This window comes from Ictidomys tridecemlineatus, chromosome 8 (assembly GCF_052094955.1).
Source record: "Ictidomys tridecemlineatus isolate mIctTri1 chromosome 8, mIctTri1.hap1, whole genome shotgun sequence".
Classification (NCBI taxonomy): Eukaryota; Metazoa; Chordata; class Mammalia; order Rodentia; family Sciuridae; genus Ictidomys; species Ictidomys tridecemlineatus.
Window position 1 is genome coordinate 15,067,714 of NC_135484.1, and position 13,403 is coordinate 15,081,116.

Consider the following 13,403-nt stretch of genomic DNA (forward strand, 5'->3'; position numbering starts at 1 on the left):
AAAGGACCGGGCTCTTCCTCCTCAGGAGCAGAGGCCCCTAGGGGGCACTGCACCTAGTGACGTCGGGAGGCGGGGGCCTGCGAGATGCGAGGCTGCTAGTTGGAGTTGCCTGGAAGTCAGGGTAGCTTTCAGGCATCTTCAACAGTTGCTCAAAATGTGGTTCATGATTCAAGTCAGACAAGGGTGGGGCATCAGGTTGGCCCCAGATCTGCCCTGTCGCCGCATACCCTCCCCTCTGCCTGAAACGCTGGTGTCACCCTCCGTCTGCGAATGGCAGTTCACTTCCTCCAAGAACCAGTGGCTATGAATCCAATTTAGATAAGAGGATTTGGATGGATTCCGCTGGAGGTGTCCTGAGGTGTGTGGTCTAGGGTGTTCTGATCTCAGGCAGGTCACTTAGCCTCTGTGCAACTTCCCTGACTCAGCGATACTTTTTAAGTACCATAATTTATAATTTTATAACTTAAAGTGATGTGGAAATAAGGTTATAACTTTATAATTTCACAATTCCTGAGTAAAGTGCTACATTAGTGATGTAATTTTGTGATTCTCAAGTAAGGTGGGAGTAAAACTGGTCCAAGTTAGAGACATCCGTTTTCACTTAGCTAAATAACACTGCACTGAGTGCTGGAAAAACATGTCGTTTAATCCCGAAAAATGTCATGAGTTGAGTAGTACCGGTCTCCATTTCCAACCAGGGGAGCTGTGTGTGTGTGTGTGTGTGTGTGTGTGTGTGTGTGTGTGTGTGTGTGTATTGATAGAGCTGGGAGTTTGCCTGGTTCCAACTAATTGTGTTCTTGATCTTCTCCCATTGTCGGTATTTTCCATTGTAGGAAGATGGCCACATCTGACCCGTCATGGTTTTGTAGGATTCAGGAATAACTAACATCTTCACAATCTATGAGGTAGGTATTATCAAAAAATTTACAAACAAGAATATAAATTGACAGTTATATTTTGTATAAGCAAGTAAATATTTAAAATCTAGAATCACCCATTCCCCTACTGTTGTTATGATCTTGAGCAAGTCTCAAAACTCCTTTAATATGTATTTGTCTCATCCTTAAAATGGGGACATTCATTTAATATTTATTGAACACTACTGAACACCAACAACTGGCCAAAAAGTTGAATATTACCCAGTCCCTACCATTTAGAAGTTCCAGGTAGTAACTACCTGGCAAGTGCTACATTAGTGATGTTTAAGAAGGCTGTGGAGACCACAAGTGGTAGGACCCCATCTACATGAAATGCTCCAAATAGGCAAATCTCTAGAGTCTGGAAGTGCATTAGTGACTACTTATAGCTAGGGGTCGGGGGCTGGAGGGTTGGGAGGTGATAGCCAATAGTGAATGTAGGGTTGCTTTGGGCATGGGCAATAAAAATAAATGTTCTAACATTGATTGTGATGGTTACAAATACTATGAATAGTCTAAAAACCATTGAATTTAATTAACCAGTGAATGATATATTACCCATAAATTTGAATTCTCATTATCATAAAGAAGCAAGGTGAGGGGCTGGGGATGTGGCTCAAGCAGTAGCGTGCTTGCCTGGCATGCGTTCGGCCCGGGTTCGATCCTCAGCACCACATACAAAGATGTTGTGTCCGCCAATAACTAAAAAATAAATAGTAAAATTCTCTCTCTCCTCTCTCTCTCTCTCTCTCTCTCTCTCTCTCTCTCTCTCTCTCTTAAAAAAAAAGAATGAAGAAATAAAGAAGCAAGGTGAAAATAAGAATTTAAGAGAGTGTTGGGGATATGGCTCAAGTAGTAGCTCGTTCACCTAGCATGCGTGAGGCATGGGGTTTGATCCTCAGCACTACCTAAAAAAATAAATAAAATAAAGATGTTGTGTCCACTAAAGGTTAAATAATAAATATTTTTTAAAATAGAATTTAAAATAGTCCATAAATGTTATATACAAACCGTGAAAGTAGATTCTTCAACAGATTAATTGTCTACCTTGAACTAGAATCAGTTGCCTACTGATTTGCCTGGATGATGTTCTCAATTCTGTTTTTTTTTTTTTTCATTCCACTGGGCAAACATCTGCAGGGCTTTCTTGATGGCAACATAGTGATTACTGAGCTCTATTCTATTAGAAATACAACTAGTTTTCAACTCATGAAAGTGTATAAAAGCCACTTTTTTAGAAGTCTCTAAACTTTGGAACTATTCAATGATACTCTATTTTTGCCAGCAATACACAATATATATATATTTTAATGTAAAGGGCAAGGTATTGAACAGACACTTCACAGAAGAAGCAATACAATCAATCAATAAATATATGAAAAAATGTTCAATTTCACTAGTAATGAGAGAAATGCAAATCAAAACTACTCTAAGATTTCATCTCACTTCAATCAGAATGGCAATCATCAAGAATATAAGCAACAATAAATGTTGGCCAGGATGTGGGGGAAAAAGGTACATGTATACATTGCTGGTGGCACTGCAAATTGATGCAGCCGGTCTGAAAAGCAGTATGAAAATTCCTCGGAAAACTGGGATCGGAAGCACCATTTGACCCAGCTATCCCACTCATTGGTTTATAACTAAAGGACTTAAAATCAGTATACTAAAAATTCATTAAATTTCATTTAAATTAATACAATTTAACAAAGTCAATTTAAATAACATTTAATATAGATTAAATCATTTAATATTAAGTATATAATAAAAATATTAATAAAATTAATTTTAATAAAAATCCTCTTAATGGTTTTAGAAACTACAGGTATCAGAGAAATATTAGCTATATATTCTACTTTTGTCTGCTCTCTCATTTTGCCTAACTTAAGCTAGAAACTTTTGTTTATCTTTTATCTTAATTTACCAAGATAAAAATGGGAAGACAAAACACCCAGTAGCTACACACATCAGATTTTCCTTTGTTTTTTCTAAATTTTGCCTTAACATTTACATTATTTTATCCAGTATCCAGGTATTTTCTTATGTTTTTATGTTAAAAACATATGCCGTTTGATTTCAATCTCTTTTCAAATACATATATCTAAATCCCTGTTGCTTCTGCCATACTCACCAGATGACTATTATAGTATTTTAATTTAATTCCATCTTGATTTTTGCTTTAATCTAACAATTATTTGGAATTGTTTCTATGGCCCTAATTTCATTGTATATGGATTTTTTTTTGAGGAGTCAAAATTCTTCTAATTTTAGATGCACAGGGAATTGCAGCGTGTGTGATAACACCTTTACGGAATTGGCTGGCGTTTTCATTGTGGTCTAGGGCATGGTAAATTTTGGTGGCTGTAGCCTGTGTGTTTGAACATGATATGTAGTTTTGTGTGCATGGTACAACTTCTTGGTATAGCTACTCAGTCAGGCTTCTTAAGTGCATTACACAGCTCTTCTCTATCCCTCCCTGCTTGTTGGTGGTTCCTTGTTTGGGTTCTGAGAGAGGGATGTTCAGTTTATGCCTTTTATTCTGCAGGGTTTCCCATGTTTTTGCTCTATATACCCCACGGTGTGGTACCCCAGATAACTATCTTATTGTTGTCCTGTGCTCTGTGATCCCTGGTATGTAATACTGAAAGCATGAAGCAGCCTGTTACCTCTCAGCTTCTGCAAGTGAAGTGTTTTCTTGCACGTTCTATATTTGCTTTTGTCTTTTCAACTTGATCTACTCTTTCATAATCTATTTTTGTGTTCAGTCCTTGAAATTCTCATTCTTATTTTGGATCACTGAGCATTTCAAATGTCCTCTTCTAATTTCTATGAGGATTTGGTGGTAGAAGGAGAGAAAGAGGTGAAACATGCTCATTTTCAGCCTTTAAGATTGAACTTCAAATCTTAGTGTAGATTTGATTTTCACTTCTCTAAGTGCTAGTGATGATGAGCATATTTGCATATATTTGTTGATTAATTTTATATCATCTTGGGAGAAGTATCTGTTCAGGTCCGTGGCCCATTTATTGAATGGGTTATTTTATTTATTTATTTATTTATTTATTTGTGTGTGTGTGTGTGTGTGTGTGTGTGTGTATTTAGATTTGTGAGTTCTTTCTATATCCTAGAGATTAGTGCTCTATCTGATGTGTGATGGGGCAAAACTTTTCTCCCAGGATGTAGGATCTCTATTCACCTCCCAGATTGTTTGTTTAGTGGAGAAGAAACTTTTTTAGTTTGAATCTATCTCATTTATTGATACTTGATTTTAATTCTTGTGCTATAGGAGTCTTATTAAGGAATTTTGGGACTAATCCCATATGATTGGAATTAGGGCCTACTTTTTCTTCTGTTACATGCAAGGTCTCTGGTTTTATTCCTAGGTCCTTGATTCATTTGAGTGGAGTTTTGTGCATGGTGAGAGATAGGGGTTTAATTGCACCTCCCTCCAGTTAGAATGTCAGCGATTTTTGAAAATGGCAGCTATTATGAAGACAACAACAATAAGTGTTGGTGAGGATTTCAGGAAAAATGTACACTCCTACACTGTCAGTGGGACTGTAGATTGGTGCAGCCAATATGGAAAGCAGTTTGGAGATTCCTTGGAAATTTGGGAATAGAACCACCATTTGACCTAGCTATCCCTCTTTTTGGTCTATACCCAAAGGACTTAAAAACTGCATATTACAGGGACACAGCCACATCAATGTTTATAGCAGCAAAATTCACATTAGCTAAATTGTGGAAACAACTTAGTAGATGAATGCATAAAAAATGTGGCATTTATACACAATTAATATTACTCAGATACTTACCCTCTCGCTCAGTCCAGGAGACGCTAGTGCCCTTCACTACCTCTGTCAGAGCCTGGTTCGGACAGCTGGTGCCTCGGAGAGGACAGGCTGATCCTGCCTGCCTCCCATGTACCCTTTGTCACAGGGAGCGACATTAATGTGAGACCAAATAAAATCCAGTCATAGACATTAATAGAATATCTCAAAAAAGTATTTAATAAAAAGGCTAGCAAATACAGGGTCTTTAATGAAACTTTAATAAAATTTATGAGACAAGGAAACTGAAAGCACAATATTTTCTTAGGAACTTTTCTGTTTTGTGTTATTCTTTACAATATAGAAGCTTTTCCTAAGAATGCAGGGAGTATGAAATTTCTAAGGCTATCTTGCTGTTTTCTCCATTAAACCCCTTGTCTTAAAAAAAAATCTTGAATCTATATTAATCTTTGTGATTTTCTGAGTACCTGTATAACATATTTTTCTCAAGAATGCAGTGAAGTCGCCGTTTCCAAGAGCTCTTCAATTCTGAAATATAAGAAGTGTGTTTCCAGGCATTGAAACCCAAAGGCTCACCTAGACACAATGGAGTGAGCAGAATATATAAAAATCTCTCATGACAAATCTGAACTCTGCTTTTCCCAACCATGTGAAGTCTACTGGAATAAGATTCCAAGTAATTTGGCAAGTCGAAGCCAAATATATAGTTTGATATTCTTCTCAGGAGTAAGCCGTGTGATGTTACAGGAAGGCAGATTTTAGTGCTGAATTTCTGATTATATCCCCCCAAAAGTTGTTCCATGCATATCATGCAAGAATGTAACCTCCAAAAAATGAATAAATAAAAAAGAGGAAATTTGACGTAAGAAGGCTGGATAATATTTGCATGTTCGTGTATTTTTACCACACATCATACCTTCTTATTTCTTCCTTGCTCTGATTTGAAGCATATGCTTTCATTTTTCATTTTGGCTTACTATGTTATCACTTAATAATAATTCAGTAAATTTACTTAGAACAAGAAAGTCACCTAATGACTCATGTCTTAGAGATGCTTTCAAATAAAAGTAATTGTGCATTTTGTACCATAGAGTATTTATTCCCAGTGTTTCCTAGAATTGTTGCAACTGATGTTGGAAGCTTTGAAATAGAGCAGGAGGCATAAGGGCTGTGGCTTGTGACCCTTCCCAAAGTATGTAAGATTGATAGACATTGAATGCAGATAAACAACTATGCATCATTGAATTTTTTCCTGTCACTAAAATGCTAGTAGAGCTCAAGGAATTGTGAGTCTCTTTGTCTACAGTACAGGAAAAATAAGAAATTTAAAGACTTGAGTTACATACAATTTCTGATAACATACCTTAGGTTCTCAGCTTAAAAACACAAAAAGAGCAATGTCATCATTTTCCATAGCATTTGGAAACTTTTCATAGGTTGGAAACTTTACTATCAGAGCTCATCAGTTCTCAGACATTTATATGTTTTGAGTACTTAGCCAATGTGACTTTGGGATGCGTCCTCCAGTTGTTGTTTCAGTGATTTTGTTCATGCCTAACAACTAATGGCATCTTAATTTTGGTAAAATAATGTAAATGTTAAAGTGAAATTTAGAAATAAGAAAGGAAAAGCTGATATGTGTGTAGCTACTACTACTTCTTCCTTTTTTTTATTTTTGTAAAGTAAAACAAAAGATAAACCAAAAGGTTCTAGCGTAAGTTAGGTAAAATCAAAGAGGAGAAAAAAGAAGATAATATTGCTAATACTTCACTGCCACCTGTAATTTCCAAAACAACTAAGAGCATTTTTATTAAAATTAACTTTATTGACATTTATATTAAGTTATATAGTCGATATTAAATAATTCAATCTATATTATGTTAAATTTACTTTGTTAAATTGTATTAATTTAAATAAAATTTAACGAATTTTTAAATATAAATCATACTATAATTTAATATAAATGGAATTTATATTAAATTATAAATAAATTTAATATTTATTTATAATTTAATATAAACAATATCAATTAATAAAATAAATTTAGATCAAACCATAGTATTAATAAAAGAAATTTAAATAATACTACTAATAAGATTAATTTAAATTAGATTAATTTATATTAAATGATAGTATAATTTATATTTTAAAATATATTAAATTTTGTTTAAATTAATTTTAATAAAAAGGTTCTGAATGGTTTTAGAAACTACAGGTGTCGGAGAAGTATGTGCTATGCAATCTGCTTTTTCTCTTCTCTGATTTCACCTACTTAAGCTAGAAACTTTTGATTCATCTTTTACCTTAATTTATCAAAAGGTTGTAACTACTCCTATTTTAAAGCTTTTCATCTTTCAAAAACTGTTGTTAGCTTATTTCTCTCCCCAACTTGTTTTGATCCAATGTTTTATAAAATGTGTTTATAAGAATTATTGTAGAGCCCCCAATAGTATGTAGATAAGCAGTCCAGATATTTAATGATACATTCTTACTAATTAACTTTTCCATTGGCAATGGATCACGTGATCCCACTTTGGGGTTGACTCATAGAAATACTCTTCCTTCTGGACATATTTATCATCTGGAAAACTGAATTAATGTGAAGTGACTTTCGTAGAGAAATGGAAATCAGCAAAATGGATAGGGGTCATAGAATTTGGATTCAAGGCATCTTAGAATTTATCCACTAAGCTTCCTGTTTAGGTCCTCCCCATTGGAATTTTCGCTTGGTAGTTGTACAATGTTATCTTGGATAAAGTAAATATTCTCAACGTTTTGCAACACTATATTTGGTTTTCATGTACTCTAAATCGGAGACATCCTTCTTATGGGTTGGGTTTTTCTTGTTTCCTGTAATTACATGTATCGTTTTTATCTTAATGCCATTAAGTGAGGTTGGAACTAGTGGTTCAAGAAGGCTGCTCTGTACAGTTGCTCGCTAAAGTACATCAGAATTGATAACTGGTGATGATTATCTGCTACATTGGAACAAAATTCTATAAACAAAAAGTGCTACAAAAAACAAAACAAATTTTTTTAAAAGTACTATAGCAAAAAATCACAACAACAACAACAACCAAAGAAATAAAATAAAATACCCAGTAGCTATCCACTTACATATACCAGCTGTTTTGCTTTCTCTTTTTGTCTACAAACACATGAGTACTTTTTCAAAAGGCCATGCTGTAAAACATAAAAAAAGGGTCATGGCTTCTTTAGAATAATGCTAAATATTTAGAAGATCCTGGAGTACAGCTCTGGCCCTATTGTCCGGGGACACTGGCAACGGTGTAAAGGTGGGTTTAAAAAGAGCATGCCCAGGTCCACCAAGTCCAACTCCAGCTAGGTTACTAAGAGGCACAGCTGCAGAACGTGGAACCAAGAGTGGATTCCCGTTGGTGCTTCTGCCAGCTCTTAATTTGGCTCCATCTTTAACATTTCCTGGTAAAGGGTTCTGGAAAAGAACTCTGAAGCACAGGTTGTTGATTTGGTTTCAGAGGTATGTCGGGGACACTTTTTGAAGCCCCTCCAAGCCAACTCCTCATCCACTTACTGACACCACCAAAATCTTTATTCAGCAAGTGCTCCATTTCGTCCTTTGGAATGTCCAGGATGCTCCCCATCAACTGCAATACTTCAGGATGTTTGCCTTTTGGTGTCTGGAGATGAGCGATAAAAAGGTTTTGCATGAGGACTTTGTCCACTTTTCCTTCTGCGCTGTTGACCAAAGTCGACAATTTCTGTTGTGCGTGGTCCAACATTTCTTTTCGGGGCTCCTTTTGTTTTTTCAGTTCTTCCATCTGTTCTTCCTCGAGATCTAAGTCTTCTCTCGGTCTGGAAGCAGAATCCAACAGAGCATTCGCTTGATCCAAACGTTCCCGCAGTGATGATACTTCTCCTTCTAGCTTTTCGGCCTTGTTCTTCCATTCAGCTGTTGACTGTTTTTCTTTGGCTAATTCGGCAGAATGCAGAGCTTCCTCTTCTTCTTGGAAGTGCTCTAGAACCCTTTTCAGGTTACTTGATGACAGGGCACACTGTACTTCTTGGTCCCGTAAGTGTTGAACCTCGTTTTCTCTTAGGATTTTTACTTTGGTCTCTTGAAAAATATAAGAATTCAATGTTTGAGCATCTCCTCTCTCTCCAGGCAACTGGGCTTTTAGTTCTTCAATAGTTTTCTGCAAGTTCTTAATTTCCTCCTCTCTTTCTAAAATTAACTGGCTATGCGCAGCATTCATCTGCTCATATTTGTACTTAAATTCATCCATTTCCTCCTCCTGCTCCTGTAAAGACTGAAGTAGTTGCATTTTACGCTGGTTTTGATTTTCAATTATATTCAGATGGTCTTGAATTTCATCTTCCAGATGATTTTTGACTATATTCAGTTGAGATACCTCCAATTCTAGTTCTGTGATAGCATCAAGAGCTTCAGGCTCAGCCACTGGTACAGCTTGATTGTGCTGTTCCCTAAGTATTTCCAGTTCTACTCGCAGATAGTTGTTTTCTGCTTTCACGTAGGTAAGACTTCTGTCCTTTCTTTCAACGGATTGCCTTAAAGTTTCATTTTCTCTTAAGGCCTGAGAACACTTATCTAAATCCTTTTGTAGTTGTGAACTTTTTTCTTCGAGTTTTTCAATAAAAACTTCTTTCTCATTTATGACTTGTGTCAATCGCTCCTCTTCTTCTATGTAAGATGCCAAAATTTCCTCAGTTTCTTTTTCATCAGCAGTCATTTGCTCAATATTCTTTTTGAGTCCTGCTATTTCAAAGTCCTTCTCTTGATTGAGTTGAAGTGCACATTCGTGTTTCAGCTTTAAGTAAGAGGTATTCAAATTGTGTGCATTGGAGAGTTCCTCAATAGTCTGCCTGTGATTATTTGCTTCTTCCAACAGTCTTTTTTCTGCCTGGTGCAGTTTGGCTTCAGTCTCTTCTTTGTCTCTTTGGAGAGTCTCCATGATAGTGTCTCTTTCTTGAGAGATTTGATTGTAAGCAGCAATAGATTCTTCCAACTTACGCCTTACATCGTCACGTGCTAAAATCAACATTTCATTTTCCGTCTTGAGTTCAACAGCAACTTTCGTTAAGTTTTCATTGAGCTGTTCCTCTTGAGAAAGATTTTGCCTTAGGTTGCTAACTTCAGCTTCTCGTTCTTTAAGCATGTCATCCTTCCAGTGACTGTTAGAGTCTTCGTTCAGAGAAGTTGGATACTTACTCTTAAATCCAGACAGCTCCTCTTCAAGTTGTCTAATGTGATCCTTAAGCCCAAGGTTTTCCTGCTGGAGGTTTAAACTATTTTTTTGTGACTTATTTAGCTGATCTACTAAATCTTCTACTTTACCTTCAAGCTTCTGCTTAGTTAAATGCAAATCACTGAGGCTCTGTGCATTCTCAGTTAACTTCTCCTTCTGCACATGCAACTCTTGGGATGTGTTCATTTGCTCATCCTCAAGTTGACGAACTCTCTTTTTTTCATCATCTAGATCTTGTTCCAACTTCTTGATGACAAGGTCTCCTTCATTTTGTTGTTTGGATAGCTCATCTTGTATCAAAATCATGTGCTTTGTAGCTTCCTGATTCTGATGATCCAGTTCTTCTAACTCAGCTATCAGCATTTTCTTCTCATTGATAGTCTGATTCAGTTCTTCCTCCTTTGCCTTCAAGTGAAGTTTTAAGTCTAGTAATTGTACATTCAAATTCACGTCTGTTGAAGCTCTGTTTTTCATGACTTGATAGTCACAGCTCAATTTTGACAGTGACATCTGAAGTTCCTCTTTTTCTTGACTCAATGATGACTTCTCTTTTTCTAAAGCTTCAACATGCATTTTAAGTTTCAGATTGTCTTCAGCAAGATGGTTATCCTGGTTTAAACCATTTAGTCTCACGGTTTCCTTCTCCGCATCAGCCAGGGCTCGTTGAAGCCTGAACACTTCTTCCACTGCTGAATGCTGAGGAAGGGTTCTTCCCTTTTCTGCCACAGTAGAACTCTGCTCCCAAACTGAAATTTCATGCTGATGATCATCTATGTCTGGACTTTGGTTTGGTTGAAGAGTCTTGATAGTATTTAGTACTTTGCAGATTTCACTTGAGTCAGAATGGTGTGTTCCCTGAGCCTCAGCAATCTGCCTCGAGTGGCCAACTTCAGATTCATGTTTTGCAACTTCAGTTGATAATCTGTTTGTTTCTTGTTGTGATACAATTATGTCACTAAAGTCCGTGTCATCATCACGAAAGGCTGAAGAATGACTACCGATCAGGGAACCGAACGGAGCCGGTGCGGTTGTTGTTGGCACACCACAAGCTCCCGAGCGTACTGATTGAGCAGCTGCCCGTAGTTGGAACATTTGATCTTGCAGTACAGTCTGTCCTGCTTTAAGATGGCTGATCTCTACCTCTTTCTGTTGCAGTTGATCTTGGCAACTTACAGACTGATGGTTTCTTTGTAGCTCTGGCGCTTCATGCTTTTCTTCCAGGTCAGTACAATACTTTTTCGGTCTTTCATTCTCACATCTTAGTGTGGAATCAGTAGTTTCCATTTCCTTTCTCCGACAATGATGTAAAGCTGCTTCTGGGTCTCCTAAGTCATCCAGAAGCATGTCCCTGGTGAGGGTGGAGCTATGGCCGGTGAGGAAAGCCAAGCTGCTCCCCACCTGAGCCAAGAAGTGGCCCAAGCCTGAGCCCAGGCCTCCAAACCAGGCCGACATCGTGGCCACTTCAGCGAGCCATCGGACCAGCTCTGAGAAGCGCGTCCATCACCATCCACTTCTCTGCCCCGGGGTCAATTATGACCCTAGCGCTCAGAATTCCTCAGAGCGCGGGGTTCCTGGGGCTCCACCAACCTCCAATCATCCCTTCCTGCCTGTAAACTCAGAAGCCTGTCCTGCGCTTTGACCAGGGACCTGCAGCCAGTAGCACACTCACCCCCTGCAGGGCCCCTGCTTCTTCCCTGCACTTGCCTGTCAGCTATTGGCTCACGGGATTGGGCAGGGGTGGCTGGGAGGAGCTAGAGATCCAGGAAAGTGTCCTAGTTTGAGTCCCAAGGCAGTGTGCTGTGGAGCCAGGAAGAATCAATGTTGTAGGTGAAATCCAAAGGTAGTTCACTGGACAGTTCCCTCTTGTCTGGGAGAGGTGGGCTTTTTGTCCCATTCAGTTGCATTCAGTTGACGAGGTGAGGTCTCGCTCCACATTAGAGAATGGAATCTATTTAACTAAAAGTCCCCGATTCAAAAGTAAATCTCACCCCATAACACCAGCACAGACACAGCCAGGATAAAAGTTGGCCAAGTATCTGGGCATCGTAGCCCAGGCGAGTTAACACATAAAATTAACCATCACAAAGTCTTAATCAGTCTCAGAATTCAAATTATAATGTGGATTAGATTTCACTAAAGAACCATCTTTACCCTTTCCAAAAGTAAATTTTTGCTGTTAATCTATACATTTTCGAGTTCATTTTAACATTATTTGGTCCTTGTTAATTCTGATTGAAGTTTATTTAAGTGCTCAAAAATTCCGCTTAAATTTCACTTAAGAAAATTTGTTTTAGTGCCCATAGGTTGATGTTCACTTAACCTATTGTTGTTTATCAGTGCCAAATATAATCCAGGTTTCAAGAGTACAGAGTGAAATAGAAAGTTGAGAAATTTTCTACTATGCAGTAACAATCCTAAATTTAATTCCCATACCTCTAAGGATCAGAAGGAGTTAAGATAAGGCCCTGCTTTCCAAGGTGTTTACATTCCAACAAGTTAATGAGGAGGCAGTTTTGTAGAGTTGGGGACAAAGCAAAGAGATGAAGCACGTGGGCTGTAACAGACATACCAATTTGGGACCAAAGCAATTTTGGAGCTAAACTGACAGAATGCATTTATAAAACCTCTCTCAGAAGCATGAGTTGAACAGTAAATGACAACATAGTGTGTAGTTCTCACCTGATGGCTGGTGCAGAGAAAGTGGCCAACAAATAGAGCCTGCTGCCACTTTGTTCATATTTGCTTTTTGTTTTGTTTAGGATCGTTTTCCTTGTTACCCTTTAGAAGGGGTTTGGGTTTGCTCCCATTACTCTCTTCCCAGAGCCCATATTCAGGAGACTCTTTTCCTTGAGCTGTTCTTTCTCTATGTCTGTTCAGGGAAAAAAACCTCAAGGTGGCAGAAATAAAATTTTAAAAAAGGAATAATTTTTGGAAAATTAATGGTTAAATAGATTCTAAGGATTATATGAATCACCTCATAATGTCTCTTGCCTTCAAGATAGCGGAGCAAGTAGACATAATTACTCCGATTGCTATCAGAAACTAGTGACTGCATTTGTGTCCTGGGCTAGAAAAGGAAATCTTCTTGGTCCTTCTTATTCATCTCCAAATCTGAGAGAGAAGTCAGGCCTGTGTTAGTCAGTCTCTCCTCATAAAAGACTAATATAAAAATTTAAGCCCCTTTTAGCATCTGCTGAAGTGAGAATCCACGCTGTACCCCAGCTGTGTCTACTGTTGAAGAAGGCGTCAACAATACCAAGTGTCCTTTTCTCCCTTTAGACCATTCCTCCTGTGTGTGTGTGTGTGTGTGTGTGTGTGTTAGAAGACTTTTTCATCACTTTGACAACATACCTGAGAAAATTAAATGAGTAAATATTTATTTTGGTTCAGTTTCAGGCTCCATTGCTGTGGCCTGAAGTGAGGCAGATTACCATGGCAGAGAGCCTGGC

At 37.8% G+C, this 13,403-nt stretch overlaps 1 long non-coding RNA gene across 2 annotated transcripts in view; it reads left to right on the top strand.

Annotated features, from left to right (window-relative positions):
• Positions 1-13,403, top strand: part of LOC144365993 (uncharacterized) — a 26,861-nt gene continuing 13,458 nt past the window's right edge. Inside the window, exons 1-3 of one of the 2 annotated variants that reach the window (XR_013424771.1) lie at positions 1-358; positions 834-905; positions 11,110-11,175. This is a non-coding gene — a long non-coding RNA (uncharacterized LOC144365993). The remainder of the gene's footprint in view (positions 359-833; positions 906-11,109; positions 11,176-13,403) is intronic. The other variant, XR_013424770.1, reaches the window with a different exon arrangement.